At 46.2% G+C, this 24114-nt stretch overlaps 1 protein-coding gene and 1 long non-coding RNA gene across 2 annotated transcripts in view; both read right to left on the bottom strand.

Annotated features, from left to right (window-relative positions):
* Window positions 1-24114, bottom strand: part of LOC310674053 — a 220604-nt gene that overhangs the window by 98349 nt on the left and 98141 nt on the right. The window lies entirely within an intron of this gene.
* The window catches only part of KCNK3 (potassium two pore domain channel subfamily K member 3), a 112367-nt gene that overhangs the window by 10702 nt on the left and 77551 nt on the right, over window positions 1-24114 (bottom strand). The window lies entirely within an intron of this gene.

Here is a 24114-nt window from a genome sequence, read left to right as displayed (position 1 = left end):
GTTTCAGCAGTCGCGCATGCACAGAAGCACTAAATCACGCTTTGCGCATGTGCAGGAGTGCCAAGTTGCAACCCGTGCGGGTTGCGAACGCTGCGGGTTGCGAACGTGCATCGATCGCGTTCGCAACCCGAGCATCCACTGTGCTCTTCACCTTAAAGTCCAACTGTCAGGGAGCTGACAAGGAGAGCAGATCATTCGCAGATCAGAGAAAGACAGGGAAACACCAGCTAACACACAATTAATTAGTTGTTGCTTTTTTCCATTGAGGAAGCAGAACAGAGACTTCTAAGGGTTGATCCCGTCTAGATGAAGCGGTTGCCTGGACTGGCTTGTAACGCCACCCCCCCCCACTCCTTATCCCTCTGTGTCCGGCCCTTCACTCTGTCTATGCAACTCCCAAGGGACCCTCTCTGCGTCTGCCTGGCTCTCTGCTCTGCAAGATGCATCAAACGCCTTGTTCTCATAGCTGCCAACTTACAGATTTGAAAATAAGGGGCCAGCAGCCTCGAAAATAAGGGATCAGCAGCCAAAATAAGGGATCAACAACTACTTTGATAGAATACATATTTTGTTGCATGCAAATGGCTTTAGATACCTATTAGGTCCATAAATTACCATATAGCATATATTCAACACAAAAAAACAGCAACAATTTGTTGTTGACAAAGCACAGCTGGACATAGAAAGGGCCCCATTACCTTCAGTAGCTTATTTAAGGGACATCATCAATAAGGGACAGCAGCGAGACATGGCGCTGGGATAAGGGGCTGTCCCGCCAAATAAGGGACGCTTGACAGCTATGCTTGTTCTGGGAGTGGAGGGGGCTTGCCGGCTGTCAGAAGAGAAGCTGTCAGGGTGGCTCTGTGGTGGAGCTGCCAGGTCAGGTTCCTGTCTCTGCCTTGCGCTGGGCCACCTGCCTGTTTCCTCCTCTTTTTCCTCCTCCAAGATCCCAGCTTCTAGCACTTCTCAGCTCTTCCCCTCCTCTGGGGTGTGGACCTAAACCGCTATTCCCACCGCTAGAATCTAGAATCCAGAATCCAAATTCCCTCCCTCTGTGCTTTCCCTGGGTTGGCTCTTCCACCACTCCTCTTCATACAGCCAGTGCCCGACACTAGGACAAATAATAATAATAATAATAATAATAATAATAATAATAATAATAATTTGTACCCCGCCCATCTGGCTGGGTTTCCCCAGCCACTCTGGGCTGCTTCCAACAAAGATTAAAAATACATCAAAATGTCACACATTAAAAACTTCCCTGAGCAGGGCTGCCTTCAGATGTCTTCTAAACGCCAGGTAGTTGTTTATCTCTTTGACATTACAAAACAACATTAAAAATAAACAACAACAACAGCAACAATGTATCCCGCCCATCTGGGTGACTCCCAACAGAATTAAAAGCACAATAAAACATTAAACATTAAAAACTTCCCTAAACGGATGTCTTTTAAAAGTCAGATAGTTGTTTATCTCTTTGACATCTGGTGGGAGGGCGTTCCACAGGGCAGGCGCCACCACCGAGAAGGCCCTCTGCCTGGTTCCCTGTAAGCTCACTTCTCACAGGGAGGGAACCGCCAGAAGGGCCTTGGTTAAGGTTACCAGACAACCCCGTTTCCCCCTATTTACTAATCAGTCCCCTGACAAAATCCATCTATTTAGTAGGAAGTTGAAAAGTGTCCCCAGATTCATTGGAAAAAATCTGGTAACCTTACCCTTGGTGCTGGTCCTCAGTATCCTAGCTGAATGATTGGGATGGAGACGCTCCTTCAGGTCTACTGGGCTGAGGCCGCTTAGGGTTTTCAAGGTCAGCACCAACACTTTCAGTTGTGCTCAGAAACGTACTGGGAGCCAGTGTAGGTCTTTCAAGACCGGTGTCATGTGGTCTCGGCAGCCACTCCCAGTCACCAGTCTGGCTGCTGCATTCTGGATTAGTTGCAGTTTCCAGGTGACCTTCAAAGGTAGCCCCACATAGAGCGCATGCAGTAGTCCAAGCAGGAGATAACCAGAGCATGCACCACTCTGGTGAGACAGTCTGCGGGCAGGGCAGGTCTCATCCTGTGTACCAGATGGAGCTGGTAGACAGCTGCCCTGGATACAGAATAGAGCTGCGCCTCCATGGACAGCTGTGAGTCCAAAATGACTCCCAGGCTGCGCACCTGGTCCTTCAGGGGCACAGTTTCCCCATTCAGGACCAGGGAGTCCTCCACACCCACCCACCCCTGTCCCCCCCCCCCCCCAAAATAGTACTTCTGCCTTGTCAGATTCAATCTGTTAGCCGCCATCCATCCTCCAACCGCCTTTCAACGGCTGAAACAACTTTCGACCCTAAAAACAAGGTGGGTCCTAAGAACATACCACTCCAGTGTCAAGAGTAAAGAGGTGTTTCTTCTGCAACCTTTGGAAGCCACACAACGAAGGTGCCATAGCTAGGGGCCACCACTGAGAAGACCATATCCTGCTGGACCAGAACCACCCCTGAGCCTCTGAGGATGTAGAAACAACAAAGAGAGCCCCCTCTGCTGATTTCAGCACCCACTGCAGGGAAGGAGGCAAACCTCTTGATATTTCACCTTCTGCTTCTCCCTCACAAAGCGTGGTTGATTTGCCAGCTGGGATGTACGGAACTCGAAAGCAAAAACTCTTGCTCCAGTTTCAGACAAAGGCGTTAAAGGTCAGGTTTTCCAGGGGGGTTGCATGACAGGCTACTGCCATTGGGGGTGGGGGCACAGCTTCTGCCCCCCCCCCCCCATTTCAAATTGGAAGCCTGATTGTGTTGGGTTTTTCTTTATCTTGAGATGGTCAATGGTGCTACTCAGAGGCTTGGCAGCACACCTGTGGCCTCTTGACAATGTGACTAATTAAAGGGGGAATTTACTTTCTGCACCGAATGAAGGGATGTGATCGGGTAACTGGTTATTTGAAAACTGTATTTAAGTTAATCAAATGTTTTGTATGGTGGTGATGTGAAATATACTCAGAGTCGCAAAGTGATTTCATGCTCTTTATTCAGCTCATAGTGGTGAGGAGGAATGAGTGAATGTCATAGAATCATAGAATCATAGAATCATAGAGTTGGAAGAGACCACAAGGGTCATCGAGTCCAACCCCCTGCCAAGCAGGAAACACCATCAGAGCACTCCTGACATATGGTTGTCAAGCCTCTGCTTAAAGACCTCCAAAGAAGGAGACTCCACCACACTCCTTGGCAGCAAATTCCACTGTCGAACAGCTCTTACTGTCAGGAAGTTCTTCCTAATGTTTAGGTGGAATCTTCTTTCTTGTAGTTTGGATCCATTGCTCCGTGTCCGCTTCTCTGGAGCAGCAGAAAACAACCTTTCTCCCTCCTCTATGTGACATCCTTTTATATATTTGAACATGGCTATCATATCACCCCTTAACCTCCTCTTCTCCAGGCTAAACATGCCCAGCTCCCTTAGCCGTTCCTCATAAGGCATCGTTTCCAGGCCTTTGACCATTTTGGTTGCCCTCCTCTGGACACGTTCCAGTTTGTCAGTGTCCTTCTTGAACTGTGGTGCCCAGAACTGGACACAGTACTCCAGGTGAGGTCTGACCAGAGCAGAATACAGTGGCACTATAACTTCCCTTGATCTAGATGCTATACTCCTATTGATGCAGCCCAGAATTGCATTGGCTTTTTTAGCTGCCGCGTCACACTGTTGGCTCATGTTAAGTTTGTGGTCAACCAAGACTCCTAGATCCTTTTCACATGTACTGCTCTCAAGCCAGGTGTCACCCATCTTGTATTTGTGCCTCTCATTTTTTTTGCCCAAGTGCAATACTTTACATTTCTCCCTGTTAAAATTCATCTTGTTTGTTTTGGCCCAGTTCTCTAATCTGTCAAGGTCGTTTTGAAGTGTGATCCTGTCTTCTGGGGTGTTAGCCACCCCTCCCAGTTTGGTGTCATCTGCAAATTTGATCAGGATGCCCTTGAGTCCATCATCCAAGTCGTTGATAAAGATGTTGAATAAGACCGGGCCCAAGACAGAACCCTGTGGCACCCCACTAGTCACTCTTCTCCAGGATGAAGAGGAACCATTGATGAGCACCCTTTGGGTCCGGTCAGTCAGCCAGTTACAAATCCACTGAGTGGTAGCATAGTCAAGACCGCATTTTACCAGCTTCTTTACAAGAATATCATGGGGCACCTTGTCAAATGCCTTGCTGAAATCAAGGTAGACTACATCCACTGCGTTCCCTTCATCTACCAGGCTTGTAATTCTGTCAAAAAATGAGATCAGGTTAGTCTGACATGACTTATTTTTCAGAAATCCATGCTGACTATTGGTGATCACAGCATTCCTTTCTAGGTGCTCACAGATTGTTTGCTTAATGATCTGCTCCAGAATCTTCCCTGGTATTGATGTTAGACTGACTGGGCGGTAATTATTTGGGTCCTCTCTTTTCCCCTTTTTGAAAATAGGGACAACATTTGCCCTCCTCCAGTCTGCCGGGACTTCGCCTGTTCTCCAGGAATTCTCAAAGATGACTGCCAGTGGTTCTGAGATCACATCTGCCAGTTCTTTTAATACTCTGGGATGCAGTTCATCTGGCCCTGGAGACTTGAATACATCTAAACTAGCCAAGTATTCTTGTACTATCTCCTTAGTTATTCTGGGCTGTGTTTCCTCTGCTGAATCATTTCCTCCAAATTCTTCAGGTCGGGCATTGTTTTCTTTATCGGAGAAGACTGAGGCAAAGAAGGCATTGAGGAGTTCAGCCCTTTCTGTGTCCCCTGTTTGCATTTCACCATCTTCTCCTCTGAGTGACCCCACTGTTTCTTTGTTCTTCCTTTTGCTACGAACATACCCATAGAAGCCTTTTTTGTTGCTTTTAACCTCTCTAGCAAGCCTGAGTTCATTCTGTGCTTTAGCTTTTCTGACTTTGTGTCTACACGTGCTGGCTATTTGTTTGAATTCCTCTTTGGTGGTTTCCCCCCTTTTCCATTTTTTGTACACATCCTTTTTTAATCTTAACTCAGTTAAAAGTTCTTTAGATAGCCACCCTGGCTTCTTTAGGCACCTTCCATGTTTCTGTCTCATTGGTATTGCCTGAAGTTGTGCTTTTACTATCTCCCTCTTAACAAACTCCCAGCCATCATGAACTCCCTTTCCTTTTAGTATTACTGTCCATGGGATCTCACCCAGCACTTCCCTAAGTTTTATGAAGTCGGCTTTCTTAAAGTCAAGAAATTGAGTCCTAGTATGCTTGGCTGCTCCTTTCCGTTGTATAGTAAACTTCAGAAGAGCATGATCACTTGCGCCTAATGATCCTTCCACTTCTACCCCATTAACCAGGTCATCGACATTGGTTAGGACCAGATCTAAAATGGCTGTTCCTCTTGTTGCTTCTCCCACTTTCTGGACAATGAAGTTGTCTGCAAGGCCAGTGAGGAATCTGTTTGACCTTATGCTCTTGGCTGAGTTTGACCTCCAACAAATATCTGGGTAATTGAAGTCCCCCATTACTACTATCTCCCTTCCTTTTGCATGCTTGGCCATCTGTTCCAGGAAGGCATCATCTATGTCCTCCGTTTGGCTTGGGGATCTATAGTAAACTCCCACAATGAGGTCACTATTATTCTTCTCTCCCTTAATTTTGACCCAAATGCTCTCACTTTGGCTTTGAGGTTCTAAATCTTGGATCTCTTCACAGGTATACACATCCCTGACATATAACGCCACTCCTCCTCCTTTCTTGTCTGGTCTGTTTCTCTGAAATAGATTGTATCCCTCCATTTTTACATTCCAATCGTGGGACTTATCCCACCAGGTTTCAGTGATGCCTATTATGTCATATTTAGTTTGCTGTACCAAGAGCTCAAGCTCATCTTGTTTATTTCCCATGCTTTGTGCATTAGTGTACAGACATTGAAGTCCATTAGTCATTCCCCCGTGTCTCTTATTTAAGGATTTTTTCCTCCCACCACTAGGTCTGCTTGCTGTTTGCTCCATTTGGTCTATGACATTTGGATGATCATCTTCATCAATTAATAGACTCCTACCTTCAGGAGCACTGTCTCCCTCCCCCACATTAGTCAGTTTAAAGCCCTCCTGATGAGGTTTCTTAGTTTTTTGGCAAAAACATTCCTCCCAACCGTTGTGAGGTGCAGCCCATCGCTTGCCAGAAGTCCATCCTCAAGAAACTGCAGTCCGTGATCTAAGAATCCAAACCGTTCCTGTTTACACCATTTGCGAAGCCAGCTGTTTACTTCCACTATTTTCCTCTCTCTCCCTGGGCCACGTCCTTCAACTGGGAGGACAGATGAGATGACGATTTGTGCATTTAATTGCTTCAATTTCCTGCCCAGAGCCTCGTAGTCTCTTTTGATCTTCTGGAGGCTATTGCTTGCAGTGTCATTGGTTCCCACATGAACCAAGAGGAAGGGGTATTTGTCAGTGGGTTTTATGATTCCTTGCAGTCGTTCAGTTACATCTTGGATCTTAGCCCCGGGGAGACAGCACACTTCCCGAGACATCTTGTCAGGCCCACAGATCACTGCTTCTGTTCCCCTCAGTAGGGAATCCCCTATCACCACTACACGCCTTCTCTTAGGTTTGGTCAGGGTTCTTCCGTGAGCGGTCCATTCCAAGGTCGCCTGCACATTCCCTGAGGACTGACTTTGCTGCTCATCTTCATATACGTGATCGACTGTAATGAGGGAGAGATCCTCAAATGGAGTCTGCTCTTCGTCTTCCATGCTAGGGGAGAGGACCTCAAAGCGATTGTGTATTTCTAGACAATCAGAGCGAACCCTGGGCCTCCTACTTCTTTGAGTCACGTTTCTCCACATATCGGGCTCCTGTGTTGGTGAACTAGCCTCCTTCTCAGGGGAGTCCCCTGTCTCCTCCTTGGTGGAGACGGTGTGCTCTGTTGCTTCCAAGAAGAGCTCCAGCTCTCTAATTCTTTGGAGCGTAGCTACACGTTCCTCCAGTTGCTGGACTTTGTCTTTTAGGAGGGCAATCAACATGCAATTGCTGCACGTAAAGCTGCCTGCAACCTTTGGCAAGATGGCAAACATTGCGCAGGAACCGCAGGCGACTGCAGCTGTTCCCTCCCCCTCCATCTTGAGAATGTGTCGTTGGGCTTGAGACTAGCTCCCCTAAATCTAAAAGATGGTTCAAACTGCCCCTTTTGGCTCCTTCTTCAGCCGCTGCCCTGCAAACACTGATAAGCTCCTCCCACAGCTAATCACCTGCCTCAACAGAAACCCTGCCCCCTCTGACCTTTGACCAGGGAAATCAGCTAATCAGCCACAAGAATCACACACACAAGAAACCCCTTTTGGCTCCTTCTTCAGCCGCTGCCCTGCAAACACTGATAAGCTCCTCCCACAGCTAATCACCTGCCTCAACAGAAACCCTGCCCCCTCTGACCTTTGACCAGGGAAATCAGCTAATCAGCCACAAGAATCACACACACAAGAAACCCCTTTTGGCTCCTTCTTCAGCCGCTGCCCTGCAAACACATGTCCCCTCAAAGTATCTGCTTTATATACATTATTTACACAATGGGCTGCACATGATTGGCTAATTCTGGAATTCTACTGTAAGCCAATCAGGTTGTGGATTCACTTATATCTGGAGTATGATTGGGTGGTTCCTGCCAACCAATCATACTGCTGCATTGTTCTAGGACCAATCAGACTGCTGCAGTTTGGATCCTATTCAACTCAGTACATAACATGATGAGTGATGGCTTACAGCGTTTGACTGTTAAGTATTTGAAATAAAACTAAGCAAAGATATTCCCTGTTTAGGGAAGCTTTTAATGTTTGATGTATCACAGTATTTTAATATTCTTTTGGAAGCCGCCCAGAGTGGCTGGGGAAACCCAGCCAGATGGGTGGGGTATAAATAATAAATTATTATTATTATTATTATTATTATTATTATTATTATTATTATTATTTCTTTGCCCCAGTCGCTGCACACACTCTGTGTTGGCACAGAAGTACAACAGCCAAATGAGACAGAAATTTCAGCCAGTCGAATCTAGGATTGGGGGAGAAATCCAATGCAGAACATGTTCAAAACCAGCTCTACCCAATCCACACTTTCCAAGGCGATATGCAGATTGAGACTCAGACGTCCTTCAAAATTCGCACTTAGCCGAATTTTGCAATGCAGTCCTCCAACCAAGCAATAAATGCAAATATTACAGGAGCATGTGCATAAAAATGAAGGTATTAGTGCAAATAACGTACCAAAAAAATAGGGGAAATGGCTTGCAAAAAATGATAAGGCTGCATATAAATATGTGTTTATCAGGACAGATTTGCACTGAAATCCTGACAAATTTTCATTGGTAATCACAAATTGCCACCAGATGCAGAGGACTGTGTTTAAGACTGGGGGGAAATGAGAAAGTGAGAGATCATGAATTGACAGGTCCTTCCATCCCTTGTTAAATCGGATACAGGAAATGACAATATCCGTAAATCTCAGCAGCCTTGGTTGTTACTGGGCAGGAGAAACCAGGCCTTCGAGACAAACCAGACAGCTAGGTTGCTCCCCATTGCTGGCCCTTTGCAGTCCTGGATTTATGTGGGGGCCCCAAAAAAATTCAAAGGGGAAAAATTGGATGTATATTTCCAAAATATAAGATAAAAAACAAATAAAATAAAACCTGTTTTGTGTTGTGTAGGCTCCTAAGATGTAAGTCATGGGCCCCGCCTGCTCCCTAAAATATCACTGGTTTGCTCCTTTCTATATATAGGGTGCCTACATTCTGCATGGACTGGTTGCATGGCAACATGTGCAAATGGCTTGAGATACCTATATGGTCCATAAATGACCATATAGCATCTATTCAGCACAAAAAACAGCGACAATTTGTTGTTGGCAAAGGACAGCTGGACATAGAAAGGGCCCCATTCTCTCCAGGAGCTTAGGACCTCATTCAACCTCAATCCAGCCCTGGTCCTTTGTAATGGGGAAGAGAGGGCTAGTGGGAAGAGCTCGCTGGCAGTTAACCCATGACGAGCCGGGCTTGAACTTAAGTCAAGTTGTGGACTCGGATAATGAGCTGCGGGAGGGGATCAGAAAACTTTGAGATCAACACAGTACATTTTGAACTGTGGCAATCTCTTGGGTGCAGCCCAGTTGCACATCGGAAGAAAACACACAGCCACAATTCTTCACAGCTGGCGATTCTCTGTCCAGGAATCAAAGAGCATCAACTCAGAAGACCTTCTGGCACAGGAGAGTGGTTTGTATAGAAGGAGGCATTCTTACTCCCAAACCAGCCAGAGGATACTGCCGCCATTTATGGGCTTGTTTTATTTCATAGACCACTGCTTGTAGGAGGAGAAAAACAAACAAACCTTGAAGCAGTTTACAAAAAAGATAAAGCCGTAAAATGATCACTAAGAAAAAAATTGCAGGAGCACAGAGAGAAGAATTGTGCATCTTCAGCAGCACAACTGGACGCCTTGCTCTGCCTCGGCTGCAACAAAACATGTCTCTCCTGCAACGGGCTCTGCATCCGCAGCTGGTGCTGCAACCTCCCAGCGGTTTGACTCTGCCCACAAAAGCACACTCGATACGATACGATATCTTTATTGTCATTGTCCCTTGCGGAACAATGAAATTGAAAAACTACATAAAACTACATAAAAACTACATAAAACTACCACAAAAACTACATAAAAACTACATAAAACTACATAAAACATTCAAAAACCCCTAAAAAACTCTAAAACCCCATTTTAAAATACACTATACTACAGAGACCGCTTATGCTGCGTTTAGAACCAGAATTGCATTAGCGTAGAAACTGTTTTTCAGGCGGCGAGTCCTGGCCTTTATAACCCTATACCTTCTTCCAGAAGGCAGAAGCTGAAAGAGATCATTTCCGGGGTGCGTACTATCCTGTGCTATCTCTGCAGCTTGCTTATGGCACCTGGAAGCGTAGATTTGATCCAAAGTGGGAAGACTGCACCCAATTATTCTCTCCGCAGTCTTTACAACCCTGGATAGCATTGTTTTTCCCCTGGCCGTGCAGCTCCCAAACCACACGCACAGACCATAAGTTAATACACTTTCAACAGTACAATGGTAAAATGCCATCAACAGGTCCTTTGAGAGATTGTTTTTCCGGAGGATTCTCAGAAAATAGAACCCTTGTCTCCCGAGACAGGCGGATATCAAGAAAAATGACCAACAATTACTGTACTTTTCCATGTATTAGATGAGGGTTTTTAATTTAAAAATAAGCTAAAAAATTTGGGGTCGTCCTATACACGGATAGTGCATAGGGGTGACATTTGATTGGCTGTTGCAGCGACTCGGAGATTGTCAGCGGCTATTGGGCGTGTTATTGGTGGCTGCGGCAAGGGGTGGTGTTGATTGGCTATCGATGCGTTAATTGGGCGGGCGATTGGCGGCTTGTGCCTGCGATGGGACAGATGACAAGCGGACAAGCAGCTATTGCGACGCATGCGAGCAGCAGCGCAGGGCATGCGGGTGAGTGATTTTTGGCATTCCTCTCTACAAAAAGCTCAAGAACTCTGGGCAATCTCCCAGAGTTGCAGGTGCTGCCACACTGAACAACTGAGTTCTTGCAAATGTGGAATGGCACTGATCGAAGAGGTTCCTGATTGAAGAGGTTGTGTTGGTGCACATAGGGTTAAATGATATCACAGGTAAACAGGTCCCAAGTTTACAGAGAATCATAGAATTAGGACCCCGAGGATCATCTAGTCCAACCCCCTGCAATGCAGGAATAGGCAGTTGTCCCATAAAGAGATAGGATCTGCACCATGCTCTAGCCAACTGAGCTATCCAGACACATCACTGTAAATTTAAATTAAAAATATGGTGTGTGTTTTATCAACTACCTTCTCAGCAATCTTAAGAAGCATTTTAACTATAATGCTAAGAAGTATTATAACAGATGGAGAACGGAGGCAGCAAAAAAAATTATCGCCCAAGACCATATCAAGAGGGTACAGGAGAGATTATGTATGTTAGCCCAACTCTTCATCCCGATCCAAGTCAAGCACAGCCACCCACAGGAGGGGCATATTTCTCAGGATCATCTCAAATCATCTTGCACCCATTTCTTGGACCAACCAATAAGTATATCTGAGCAGCCCTTCCTGTTATTTGCACACAAAAACCTATTGAATTATTTACACAGGAACACGAGAAGGGAATTAGCCACAAACTTTCGAAAAGGAAAGGAAACTCACAAGTATCATTATCCAATCAAGCTGGCAGGTCACACATTTAAGAGAGCAGATAAAGGAGAGATTTAAAATATTATTTACAACCCCTTAAAAAAAGGATGTCATGATGTATGGAAGTATGGACCATAAAGAAGGCTGATCGCCAAAGAATGGATGCTTTTGAATTCTGGTGCTGGAGGAGACTCTTGAGAGTCCCATGGACTGCAAGAAGATCAAACCTATCCATTCTGAAGGAAATCAGCCCTGAGTGCTCACTGGAAGGACAGATCTTGAAGCTGAGGCTCCAAGACTTTGGCCACCTCATGAGAAGAGAAGACTCCCTGGAAAAGACCCTGATGTTGGGAAAGATGGAGGGCACAAGGAGAAGGGGACGACAGAGGACGAGATGGCGGGACAGTGTTCTCGAAGCTACCAGCATGAGTTTGACCAAACTGCGGGAGGCAGTGGAAGACAGGAGGGCCTGGCGTGCTCTGGTCCAGGGGGTCACGAAGAGGCGGAGACAATTAAGCGACTAAACAACAACAACAACTCCTCAATTTACATTATTGCCTGCACACATAGAGGTACATATATAGGTTGCTATGGAATTCAAACAGGGATGCAGGTGGCGCTGTGGTCTAAACCACAGTGCCTAGGACTTGCTGATCAGAAGGTCAGAGGTTCGAATCCCTGTGATGGGGTGAGCTCCCATTGCTCGGTTCCTGCTCCTGCCAACCTAGCAGTTCAAAAGCATATCAAAGTGCAAGTAGATAAATAGGTACCGCTCCGGCGGGAAGGTAAACGGCGTTTCTGTGCGCTGCTCTGGTTCTCCAGAAGCGGCTTAGTCCTGCTGGCCACATGACCCGGAAGCTGTACGCTGGCCACATGACCCGGAAGCTGTACGCCGGCTCCCTCGGCCAATAAAGCAAGATGAGCGCCGCAACCCCAGAGTCGTCCGTGACTGGACCAACAGTCAGGGGTACCTTTACCTTTATGGAATTCAAATAAGGAGATCAGACAAATTTATGGAAGACAGTAAGGCCCTCCATGAGTATGAAGGACAAAAGAGAAACAGCATGGAAATTTGCACCTCGCCCAGCTTGCCCTTTTCAGAAGGAAGCTGCATTCCATTCAACTGGACCTCCTGGTGGCCAGGTCAGGATGTAGACTTGTAGGAGCTAATAATCACAGAATCATAGAGTTGGAAGGAACCCCAAGGATCATCTAGTCCAACCCTCTGCGATGCAGGAATCTCAGCTAAAGCATCCATGACAAATGGCCATCCAACCTCTGCTTAAAAACCTCCAAGGAAGGAGAGCCCCCCCCCCTTTTGAGAGAGTCTGTTCCATAATCAAACAGCTCCTTTTGTGAGAAAGTTCTTCCTACTGTTTAGTCGGAATCTCCTTTCTTCTCCCTTGAAGCCATGGGTTCGAGTCCTACCCTCTGGAGCAGGAGGAAGCAAGCTTGTGCCATCTTGAATGTATCATTTCATTATTATTATTATTATTATTATTATTATTACCATCCTCATCTTTATTATTATTTATATTTCTGCAATTTCATTCAAGACAGGTAAGAGAAGGGTCCCACAATTGGGCACACACTTCATTCTATTAAAAAAGAAAAAAATCATTTGAATTTCATGATGTTTGAGGAAGCTCCCCAATAACTCTGCCGCTGGCTTCTGCAGGCAGGGAAGTCGTCGCAAGAGGTTTCTCAATTTAATTTGCGTGGACGCGGCGGTTAATAACAGAGCCTTGCGGAGCCTTAGCGAAGATTCAGCTCCACGTCTCTCTACCTACCAGCATGTGCTTTTCAAGCCAGCTCTCATTTCTTGAAGCACAACGTTGTGTCTTCTCATTGTGGAGCTTTCTGTTCTGACGTTTCAATTTCAAAGTTGGATGGATTTATATGATGGGCGCGCCTATTTTAAGATTTGCATAATGGGGGGGGGTTACACTTTGTACGCTGCTTAGAAGGCATTAAGCAGCAGGTAAATTAAATAGTTACAACTCATAGAAGAAAATGGGCCAAGGAGGGCGACCAAGACTGATCAAGGATGCCAAGCCTTATGAGGACGCTTGAGGGAGCTGGAGAATAATTGGTTTAATTTGCACTGAAATGTACGGTGAAAAGGCCATAACTTGGAGGCTTTCCACAGGGCTATATGTAAAGCAAGAATAGCTCTCTCTGACTTTTTTGGAGGTTGGTAATTGACTGTCATGGCTGCTTTAGCTGAGATCCCTGCATTGCAGGGGGTTGGACTAGATGACCCATGGGGTCCCTTCCAATTCAATTATTATTATTATTATTATTATTATTATTATTATTAACACAAGGAGTGTCAACACAAGGGGGCTTGTGAAGAAGGCGCAGCAGAGACTGTATTTTTTGAGAATACTAAGGAAAAACCATCTTCCGCAGAAACTGCTGCTTGCCTTCTATCACTGTGCCATTGAGAGCGTGCTTACTTATGGCTTATGTGTGTGGTACAGAAGCTGTACTACCCAGGACAGGATGGGGTTGCGCAGGGTTGTGAAGGCAGCAGAGAGCATTGTTGGCTGCCCACTCTCCACCTTAGAGCAGATTTATGCCACAAGGTGCCATAGGAAGGCACTGGGCATAGTAAAAGATCCATCGCATCCTGGTCACTGTCTCTTCAAGCTCTTGCCGTCAGGATGGAGATACAGGACGATGAAGACTAGAACGAGCCGTCTTAAGAACAGCTTCTTCTCCAGAGCGATCTCGGCCCTGAATGGGAAGACCGGACTTTGAAAGTCATCAAATCTCCTTTGCTGTATTTTACTATATTTTTTAATTAGTGTTTTTATGGAGCAGCCAAGTAATTTCGTTGTCCCCAAAGGGGGCAATGACAATAAAGATATTATTATTATTATTATTATTATTATTATTATTATTATTTATTTATTTATTTATTTGTACCCCCGCCCATCTGGCTGGGTTTCCCCAGCCACTCTGGGCGGCTTCCAACAAAGATTAAAAACACATTGCATGGATAATTTGTGTGTATCTTTTTGTTCTGTTGCCCAAGAAAGTTCTGCAGGCAGAATTTTGGAAAATCTCTAATGGGTCTGGACAACGCTTCATTCCAAAAGGACTCGGTTTTTATGCATCCAGTCTGTGCAATACTAATATCTGCAATAGTTTAGCCTGAAGAATAAAAAAGGTAAAGGTAAAGGTACCCCTGCCCGTACGGGCCAGTCTTGACAGACTCTAGGGTTGTGCGCCCATCTCATTCAAGAGGCCGGGGGCCAGCGCTGTCCGGAGACACTTCTGGGTCACGTGGCCAGCGTGACAAGCTGCATCTGGTGAGCCAGCGCAGCACACGGAAACTCCGTTTACCTTCCCGCCAGTAAGCGGTCCCTATTTATCTACTTGCACTTTGACATGCTTTCAAACTGCTAGGTTGGCAGGCGCTGGGACCGAGCAACGGGAGCGCACCCCGCCGCAGGGATTCGAACCGCCAACCTTTTGATCAGCAAGCCCTAGGCGCTGAGGCTTTTACCCACAGCGTCCCAGAAAGCCTGAAGAATACTGAGAGGAAATATGCCAGCCATCTTCAAACATCTGAAAGGCTGTCCACATGGAAGAAGGAGCAAGCTTGCTTTCTGCTACTCCAGAGGGTGGGACTCGAACCACTGGCTTTTAGTTGCAAGAAATAAGATTCTGGCTAAACATTAGCAAGGACTTTCTAATGATCAGAGCTGTCCATGGAACGGACTCCCTCAGAAGGTGGTGGATTCGCTGTCAATGGAGGTTTCTAAACAGAGGTTGGTTGGCCAACCTAAATGGCCTCGGTCAAGTATACCTGAAGGAGCATCTCCACCCCCATCGTTCTGCCCAGACACTGAGGTCCAGCTCCAAGGGCCTTCTGGCGGTTCCCTCGCTGCAAGAAGCAAAGCTACAGGGAACCAGGCAGAGGGCCTTCTCGGTGCTGGCACCCGCCCTGTGGAACGCCCTCCCATCAGATGTCAAGGAGATAAACAACTACCTGACATTCAGAAGACATCTGAAGGTAGCCCTGTTCAGGGAAGTTTTTAATGTGTGACATTTTAATGTAATCTTTGTTGGAAGCCAGCCAGATGAGTGGGGTATAAATAAATAATTATTATTATTATTATTATTATTATTATTATTATTATTATTATTACAGTCGTACCTCTGCTTACATATCCCTCCAGTTACGTAAATTTCAGGATACGTAAGCGGCAAACCCGGAAGTATATTTCTGGGTTTTTGCCATGCAGACATGCCCAGAAGCGGTCTCTCCAGTTGTGAAAACCTCAGGATCCGTCCGGACCTCTGGAACGGATCCCCTTCGCAACCAGAGGTACCACTCTATTATTATTATTATTATTATTATTATTATTATTATTATTATTATTATATCTGACAGGGATTATTCCTTAGCTGTCATTCCTGCAATGCAAAGAGGTTGAACTAGATGGCCTTTGGGGATTTCTCCCGATTTTACAATTCTATGATCCACCTGTTAGGATAGTTCCGTTCCACCTTAAAAGGGAGCAGGATGTTTGTGTCACAGCCTGCGTATTTCCTGTCTCACAGAATGTTTCTGTTGTGTTTCTGCTTTCGTTTCTCACTCACTGCCAGACATCTGAAGCAGGCAGTCATGGCTTTTCTCTGTTCTGATCAACACTGAATAAACTTGTAAATAATGCTCTCCTGTGTGCATCTTCCGTTGTGCATATCTGCTGATAGAGTGTGCAAGAGCTCTGGATCTTTGGGAAGCTATTTCTGGAGCTTCTATCATGGGGAACAAGAGACTGTGGCCAGGACTCTGGCCAGGTCTGTGCTGGTCCACCCTGCTGTTCCCTGTTCCCTGGCCAGTCCAAGGCCCCTGTGTACCTTTCCCCGAGACTCGTACCGGGCAATTCTTCAAGTAGAGGACTATCTCTTGCAAAAGTGGGACACTTCCCACCTCTATTCCCTCGGCACGTGCGCGAGAAACAAGCCGGCGGGTGCCATTTTGATAAATAATGCATAAACGGCGCAGAATTCAAGTTTTCTTGGCAGAGACTCTTGACATATTTATGCACGGAGTCCTGAATTATGCATGGCGTGCAGAAAGTGGAGGAAGAAAAGTGTTTCTCCGTCTCTCGTCACGTTAGAACTTTGGGGCATCCAGAGAAGATGAGCGTTGGAAGATTCGAGGCAGGCAAAAGGGAGTTCTTCTTCTGCGCAGCACATGGGGTTCAACTGTGGAACTCCTTGCCACAAGAGGGAGTGATGGCCGCCAATCGGGATGGGTTTAAAAGAGGGCTGGGCAAATCCCCCTTTTTTTCAGCTGGACCTCGCCGGAACTAAGTTCTGTCACCTCTCAGATGGGTACCATTACCATTCCAAGAGAACGAGGGAGAATTTCATTGTGATGATGATGATGATGATGATAAATTTTATTTATATCCTGCCCTCCCCAGCTGAAGCCGGGCTCAGGGCGGCTAACAACAATAAAATAGTACAACATTCTAAAATCATTTCATTATAAAATTAATTCAAATCAAATCGATGGCAACCATTGGGCTAGAGTTCTGTGCAGATTGCCAATGGAGGGAGTCAGGCTGTGCCCTGGCCAAAGGCTTGGTGGAGCAGCTCTGTCTTGCAGGCCTTGTGGAAAGATGTCAAGTCCCGCAGGGCCCTGGTCTCTTGTGACAGAGCGTTCCACCAGATCGGAGCCAACGCCGAAAAAGCCCTGGCTCTAGTTGAGGCCAGCCTAACTTCCCTGTGGCCCGGGATCTCCAAGATGTTTTTATTTGAAGACTGTAAGGTCCTCCGTGGGACATACCAGGAGAGGAGGTCCCGTAGGTACGAGGGTCCTAGGCCACATAGGGCTTTAAAGGTTAAAACCAGCACCTTAAACCTGATCCTGTGCAGCTGGTATAGGACCAGGTGAATGTGATCCCACAGCGAGGACCCCATAAGGAGTCTTGCCACGGCATTCTGCACCCGCTGGAGTTTCTGGGTCAGTCTCAAGGGCAGCCCCACGTAGAGCGAGTTACAATAATCCAGTCTGGAGGTGACAGTCGCAGTAGCTAGGTCAAGGCGAGAGAGGTAAGGAGCCAACTGCTTAGCTTGGTGAAGATGAAAAAATGCCGCCTTGGTTATAGCTGCAATCTGCGCCTCCATAGAGAGGGAGGTGTCAAAGATGACACCCAAAGTCTTAACGGATGGTGCTGGCACTAATTGCGCCCCTGCAAGAGATTGGAGTTGCCCCCCCCCCCAATCCCATATCGTCCCGTCCCAGCCAGAGGACCTCTGTCTTCGAAGGATTTAACTTCAACCGGCTCCCACGTAACCATCCAGCCACAGATGATGATGATGATGATGATGATGATGAATCTATGTCCCACCTTTTCAGCTGACAGGGCACCAAGGTGGCTTACAGATAAAGTAAGAACAGCCTGCACCCTCACCACACTCTGAGGATGGTTACTCTGGCATCACTGTCAGGAAGGAGTAACCTAATGTTACCTTGATGAACACATGCTAGGAAGGAGTTTTGTGGACCATTGTGTGGGATGTGAAACACAAGAGCAGTCAAGTACAACATTGCTAGAGTGAACATGTTTACACATGGGGAGGAATGTTTGTCCAGCCAGCAGGTAAACTTCCTGTTTCCTTCTGGGCTGGGACAGACTTCCTCTGCATGTGACTAGAGGTGGGTGTGGCCTCACCTGTGCAGGTAACAACAAAAGCACAGGGCAGGGCAGCCATCTCTCTCTCTTTGACTACATGCATCGAAGAAGCAACATCTGCTTAGCCACAGATGCTCTCTTGGCTCCAGCCAAGAGAGGACAAAGGGACTGTCTCCTTATGAGATAGTTTCCAGGTGTATGTTACTTTTCTAAGCTAAGTCTGCCTTCTGGGATCTGATTGTGAACAGAATGTGAGTGAGTAAACTCTTTTTATACTTTTATAGAAGACCGTGTCGTGTCTTATCTTTTATGAGGGAATAAGGGGGAAATACCAGAACAGTTATTATAGAGGCTTTAGCAAGCCTGAGCAAACGCATCCGCTGCGAGTTTAAAAAGGGGAATGTTACTCTGCTAAATTGTGAACTTGTTAACACAAGTTGGAAAGGCTATAATCAAACAATATATCCTCTCCTGCATCCCTGAACATTCCCACACATTGGCATTCGGGCACCCTTTGCCAGATTTAAGCCAAGTGAAATTGTTTGTTCCCTTCTCCTCTAATTTGGACAAGCAGACCTCTTTACAAAGACAAAAATAGGCTCCGAAACAGAGGTCTTCCTAAGACAAGTGAAAGTTAAGAGGCCGCCACTGTCAGCATTGTCCTCGTCATCTGTGACCAAAGAATTACCCATGACCCTCCTCTCGGCAGCCATCTTCACTGGTCCCCCCAAAATGCAACTGGTTCCCACTAGAGGACTCCAAAGATGCTTCCTGAGCCCCCAAATGTGGTGGCCTGTCTACTGACCCTCTTGCAGCTTCCCGAGTGGATGATGGGAAATTCCCTCGTTGACTGATCTCTGCAGCGGTGAAAATGAAAACTGGGCAGTGAAATCAGCTTTCAACTTGCCCTGGAGTTGCAAGGCATAATTACAGATGGTTCTAAAGCCTTAAGAGGATAATATGACGAGAGAGAGAGAGAGAGAGAGAGAGAGAGAGAGAGAGAGAGAGAGAAATGTGGTGATGATGGTGGCAGCAGCAGGCACATCAGTGGCTCAGCAGGGTAGCATGACAAATATAAAAAGGCGTTCCTCCTGGTTTGCAGGGTAAAAAAGATTAGGGGGTACTTCTGGGCTTTCATGACTTCCGAGTGAATTTCAAGCAAATTCCAGGTTGCAGAATCAAAATGGATTTGAAGGTCTCGTGCAACAAACTCGTCTCTCCAAAAGATTAGACGTTCCACCATAAAGGGAGCAGAAACGATTATTTGTGTATGCAACGACAGCAGTGCGGATACTACTGGCCCAGAGATGGAAAAAAGACCAGAGACCAGAGATGAATGGTTGATGATGGCGAAATGGACTGGAAAATCAGAAACCAGGAAGAGAAGAACTTTAAGAGGGAATTGGGGGGAAATTATAATGTATTTAAGAGAACACTTTAAACAACTAAAAACATGGGCAGGATGTGAGTAACGCTTGTAATGTACTAAAAATAATGGCAAAAATGGATTATTTAAGAAAAATAAGAGAAACTGTTGGAAAGAGATTGATAGTGGTAACCATGGAAGGACGGAAGGGAGTTGAAGGACTCAGACAATCCTTAATGTCAATGGGTTTTGGTGTGGTTTTTTTGGTTTGTTTGTTTGGTTGGTTGGTTGTTAGTCTTCCTCTTCTTTTTATTTTAATTTATTTAATCATTTTTTCAATAATAACAACCACCACAAGAAACACATACAACAAAACCCGCAATAACACTAATAACACAATTTAACATTTCAGATTTGAGTACTGATATACCTATGACTACACCTTTTATATTCCTTCCAGATTTCTTCATATTTATCCATTCTTAATTTGCATCGACACGCAATTCGTTCATATGTGGCTAGTCTGTCCATATTGTCAATCCATGTGCTCAATGGAACCTTTTTGCAGCTCTTCCAATTCATCAGAACAAGTTTTTTTGCTTCTAATATGGCATGGTACATCCATATTTTTTAAAAATGTTTAATGTTTCAATATAAATCTGCTATGTAAAACTTAATAAAAAAGATTTGACAAAAAAAAAAAAGACTTTGCACCATAAAGCGATGGGAGGGGATGTTCCGCTGGAAAGTGTGGAATAATTTTGTGCCTTAATGTTGTCTAACGCAGCTATTTTTCTAGAAAAAGATGTGGCTGAACTCACCATGAACACCTCCCTCATTCTCTTGGAATGGCAACGGCGCCCATCTGAGAGGTCCCAGAACTGATTTCTTGCAAGTTCCAGCTGGGAAAAAAGCCCTGGTCACAGCATTTTAAAAAGTAGAGACATCACCTTGCCAACAAAGGTCCGTATAGTAAAAGCTATGGTTTTCCCAGTAGTGATATATGGAAGTGAGAGCTGGACCATAAAGAAGGCTGATCGCCGAAGAATTGACGCTTTTGAATTATGGTGCTGGAGGAAACTCTTGAGAGTCCCATGGACTGCAAGAAGATCAAACGCATCCATTCTTAAGGAAATCAGCCCTGAGTGCTCACCGGAAGGACAGATCCTGAAGCTGAGGCTCCAAGACTTTGGCCACCTCATGAGAAGAGAAGACTCCCTGGAAAAGACCCTGATGCTGGGAAAGATGGAGGGCACAAGGAGAAGGGGACGACAGAGGACGAGATGGTGGGACAGTGTTCTCGAAGCTACAAACATGAATCTGACCAAACTGCGGGTGGCAGTGGAAGACAGGAGTGCCTGGCGTGCTCTGGTCCAGGGGGTCACGAAGAGTCGGACACGACTGAACGACTAAACAACAACAACAACAACCCCCCTGCAAACAAGCCAGGATGAATGCATTGCAGAGCAGAGGGTTGGTTTACATGACCCTTGGGTTCCTTCCAGCTCTACAAATCTATGGATGTTCACCAGGAAGCTACCTAAGAGGACCTCAAGAGGGAGCCTGTGCCAGCCTCAGGCTAGATTCGTTTCCTTCGAAGAGCCCCAGGGAAAAACATTTCTGCTGCTTAACTTTCCCTTTCCCTGAATCACAGCAACTCAATCCCCTAATTATTTGTTCCTGATAATACAATCATTGACATTGACACCAAGTGGGATGATCTAGGATCAATTTGCCGTAGGCTCTCCATTGTGGGCGAGTCAAGAGTTCTGCAAACCCTACGCCTGGCGGTTCTGCTGAACAGACCGGGATTATTTTGCTGGGCCTTGAAATTCCTACAGATGTTTTGCCGGAGCAAAAGGCAGCCCATTTAATCATCGGCACCACCGTCTGTCTTCCCCCCTCCCCCCCCTCCACAAATCAAGAGATTTCAATAATTGCTCTCATTTGCAGCTGATCTTACTGCTGGGATACATGCCTGAATAGCCTCTCACTTAGATTACCGCCATGCGCTCTTCATTGCTTTCTGGAGATTGCTTTCTGGAGTGAGCTTTGCTTACTACATTACACGGGTTCTGCATCAATTGCATTGGCTTTCTGTTTGTTTCCTGGTGTGCCTTCAATGCGCTGGCAAGCAAAATACAAATTCTCCCCCAGCTGAGTTAACATGGCCTCCAGTTGGGAGAGAAGTGAGTACAGTAGTACCTCTGGTTGCGAACGGGATCCATTCCGGAGGCCCGTTCGCAACATGAGAAGAACACAACCCGTGTCTGCGCGTCTGCGGGTCACAATTTGCTGCTCCTGTGCATGACGTCATTTTGCACATCTGCACATGCACGCGCGGCAAAACCCGGAAGTAACCCTTTCTGGTACTTCTGGGTCGCCGCGGGACACAACCTGAAAATGTTCAACCTGAAGCAAACATAACATGAGGCATGACTGTATGCATAGTGCGTTTGCACTCCCCAGGGACACTGTCCCCATTTTTGTCACACGTGGGCACACTCCGTCCTTGCGGGAATGGCTGACCTATGCACTTTGGGGAAGGACTCTCTAGCTCAAGGGTAACCCTTCTGCCCTGCATGCAAAGGTCTCAGGTTTTATTTCTGGTGGCATCTCCAGGGCAGGTTGGGAGAGATTCCTGTCTGACGAGCTGCACAAACATAAGATGGGGAACATCTGGCTTACCAGTGGTACATGTGAAAAGGATCTAGAGGTCGTGGTGGACCACAAGCTTAACATGAGTCAATCAACTTTGTTGGACTGGTCATGTTGTGCGGATGCCTGATGATCGTCTTCCAAAACAACTACTGTATTCTGAACTTAAAGATGATAAGCGTAATGCTGGTGGTCAACAAAAGAGGTTCAAAGACTCTCTTAAGGCAAATCTTTTTTAAAAATGTAGTAGAAACATCAACAACTGGGAAACACTGGCCTACAAGCACTCCAATTGGAAAACAGCATTTATCAAAGGTGTCATGGGCTTTGAAGACGCTCAAACTCAGGACAAAAGGGAGAAACGTGCTAGGAGGAAGGCACACTTGGCAAATCCACACCGTGATCAATTCCCACCCTGAAACCAATGTCCCCACTGTGGAAGGACATATGGATCCACAACTGGCCTCCACAGTCACTTATGGACTCACTGTTAAGACCGTGTTCGTGGAAGACCATCTTACTCAGCTACAAGTGTGAAGAAGAAGAAGAAGAAGAAGAAGAAGAAGAAGAAGAAGAAGAAGAAGAAGAAGAAGAAGAAGAAGAAGAAGAAAGCAAATGGATGCTATTCTAGGCTGCGTCCACAGAAGTCTAGTGTCCAGATCAAGGGAAGTCATAGTCCCACTCTATTCTGCCTTGGTCAGACCACACCTGGAATACCGTGTCCAATTCTGGGCGCCATAATTTAAAAAGCATGTTAACAAGACAAGGATACAGGAAATGCAAGACTAAGAGGAGATATGGTAGCCAAGTAGGAAGATGGAGCAAGCAAGCAAGAGGTTCCTACCAAACATTAGGAAGATGGTAAGAGCTGTTTGACGGTGGAACAGACTTCCTTGGAAAGTGGTGGACTCTCCTTTGTGGAGGCTTTTAAGCAGATGTTGGATGGTCACCAGTTTGGGATTCTTCAAGTGGGATTCCTGCCTTGGACTAGATGACTTGGCTTGGGGTCCCTTCCAATTCTACAACTCCAAGATGCTATGATAAGGACATTGGTGACCTCTAACCTATACAATTCCCAGTGCTGAGAATCACATACCATTGGTACAATTTAGAAAGGGAGTTTCAGAGCTATATAGTCGTAGCTGTTGCAATCTACAAGGGCGAACTATATGGTCATGATGCACCAGAGATCCTGAATGTGCCCCCCCCCCAAATAACCCTGTGCGCCCTCCATGTGAGGAGGTTCTTCTCCCAGTAAGGCTATGTCTCTAGGTTTCAAAATAGCCATGGGGCTGGAGATGCCCCACAGGCTCTTTGCTGTGCTAGCCGATTACATTAGACACAGATGCAGATAATCCCCCAGGAAATATAAGGAATAAGCCCTTTTAACATAATTTAACATGTGGTTTGGGACAGGCCAGATGGAGATTAATTGAAATCCTGCTTCAGGCATGAACCCTGCTCTCTGAGAGAGAGCTTTCCAGCCATTCTCAGCCATGCACCCCCAAATGACATGGGGGGTACCCCCTAGTTTTCCTGTTCCCCTTCCTAAAAGCTCAGCAGGCCTCAGCTTGGTGGCTGGTGAGGAAGTGGAGTCCTCTATGTGAGGAGGGCGCTGCAATAGAAGGGGAAGAAATGGAGGCAGTGAGAGATTTCACTTTCTTGGGCTCCATGATCACTGCAGATGGTGACAGCAGCCACGAAATTAAAAGACGCCTGCTTCTTGGGAGAAAAGCAATGACAAACCTAGACAGCATCTTAAAAAGCAGAGACATCACCTTGCCAACAAAGGTCCGTATAGTTAAAGCTATGGTTTTCCCAGTAGTGATGTATGGAAGTGAGAGCTGGACCATAAAGAAGGCTGATCACTGAAGAATGGATGCTTTTAAATTCTGGTGCTGGAGGAGACTCTTGCGAGTCCCATGGACTGCAAGAAGATCAAACCTCTCCATTCTGAAGGAAATCAGCCCTGAATGCTCACTGGAAGGACAGATCCTGAAGCTGAGGCTCCAGTACTTTGGCCACCTCATGAGACTCCCTGGAAAAGACCCTGATGTTGGGAAAGATGGAGGGCACAAGGAGAAGGGGACGACAGAGGACGAGATGGTGGGAAAGTGTTATAGAAGCTACCAACAAGAGTTTGACCAAACTGCGGGAGGCAGCGGAAGAAATGAGTGCCTGGCATGCTCTGCTCCAGGGGGTCATGAAGAGGCGGACACGACTAA

This window comes from Podarcis tiliguerta (genome assembly GCF_965153285.1).
Source record: "Podarcis tiliguerta genome assembly, chromosome: 3".
Lineage (NCBI taxonomy): Eukaryota > Metazoa > Chordata > Lepidosauria > Squamata > Lacertidae > Podarcis > Podarcis tiliguerta.
Note: the sequence above shows the minus strand (reverse complement) of the source record. Positions and strands in the feature narration are given on the sequence as shown.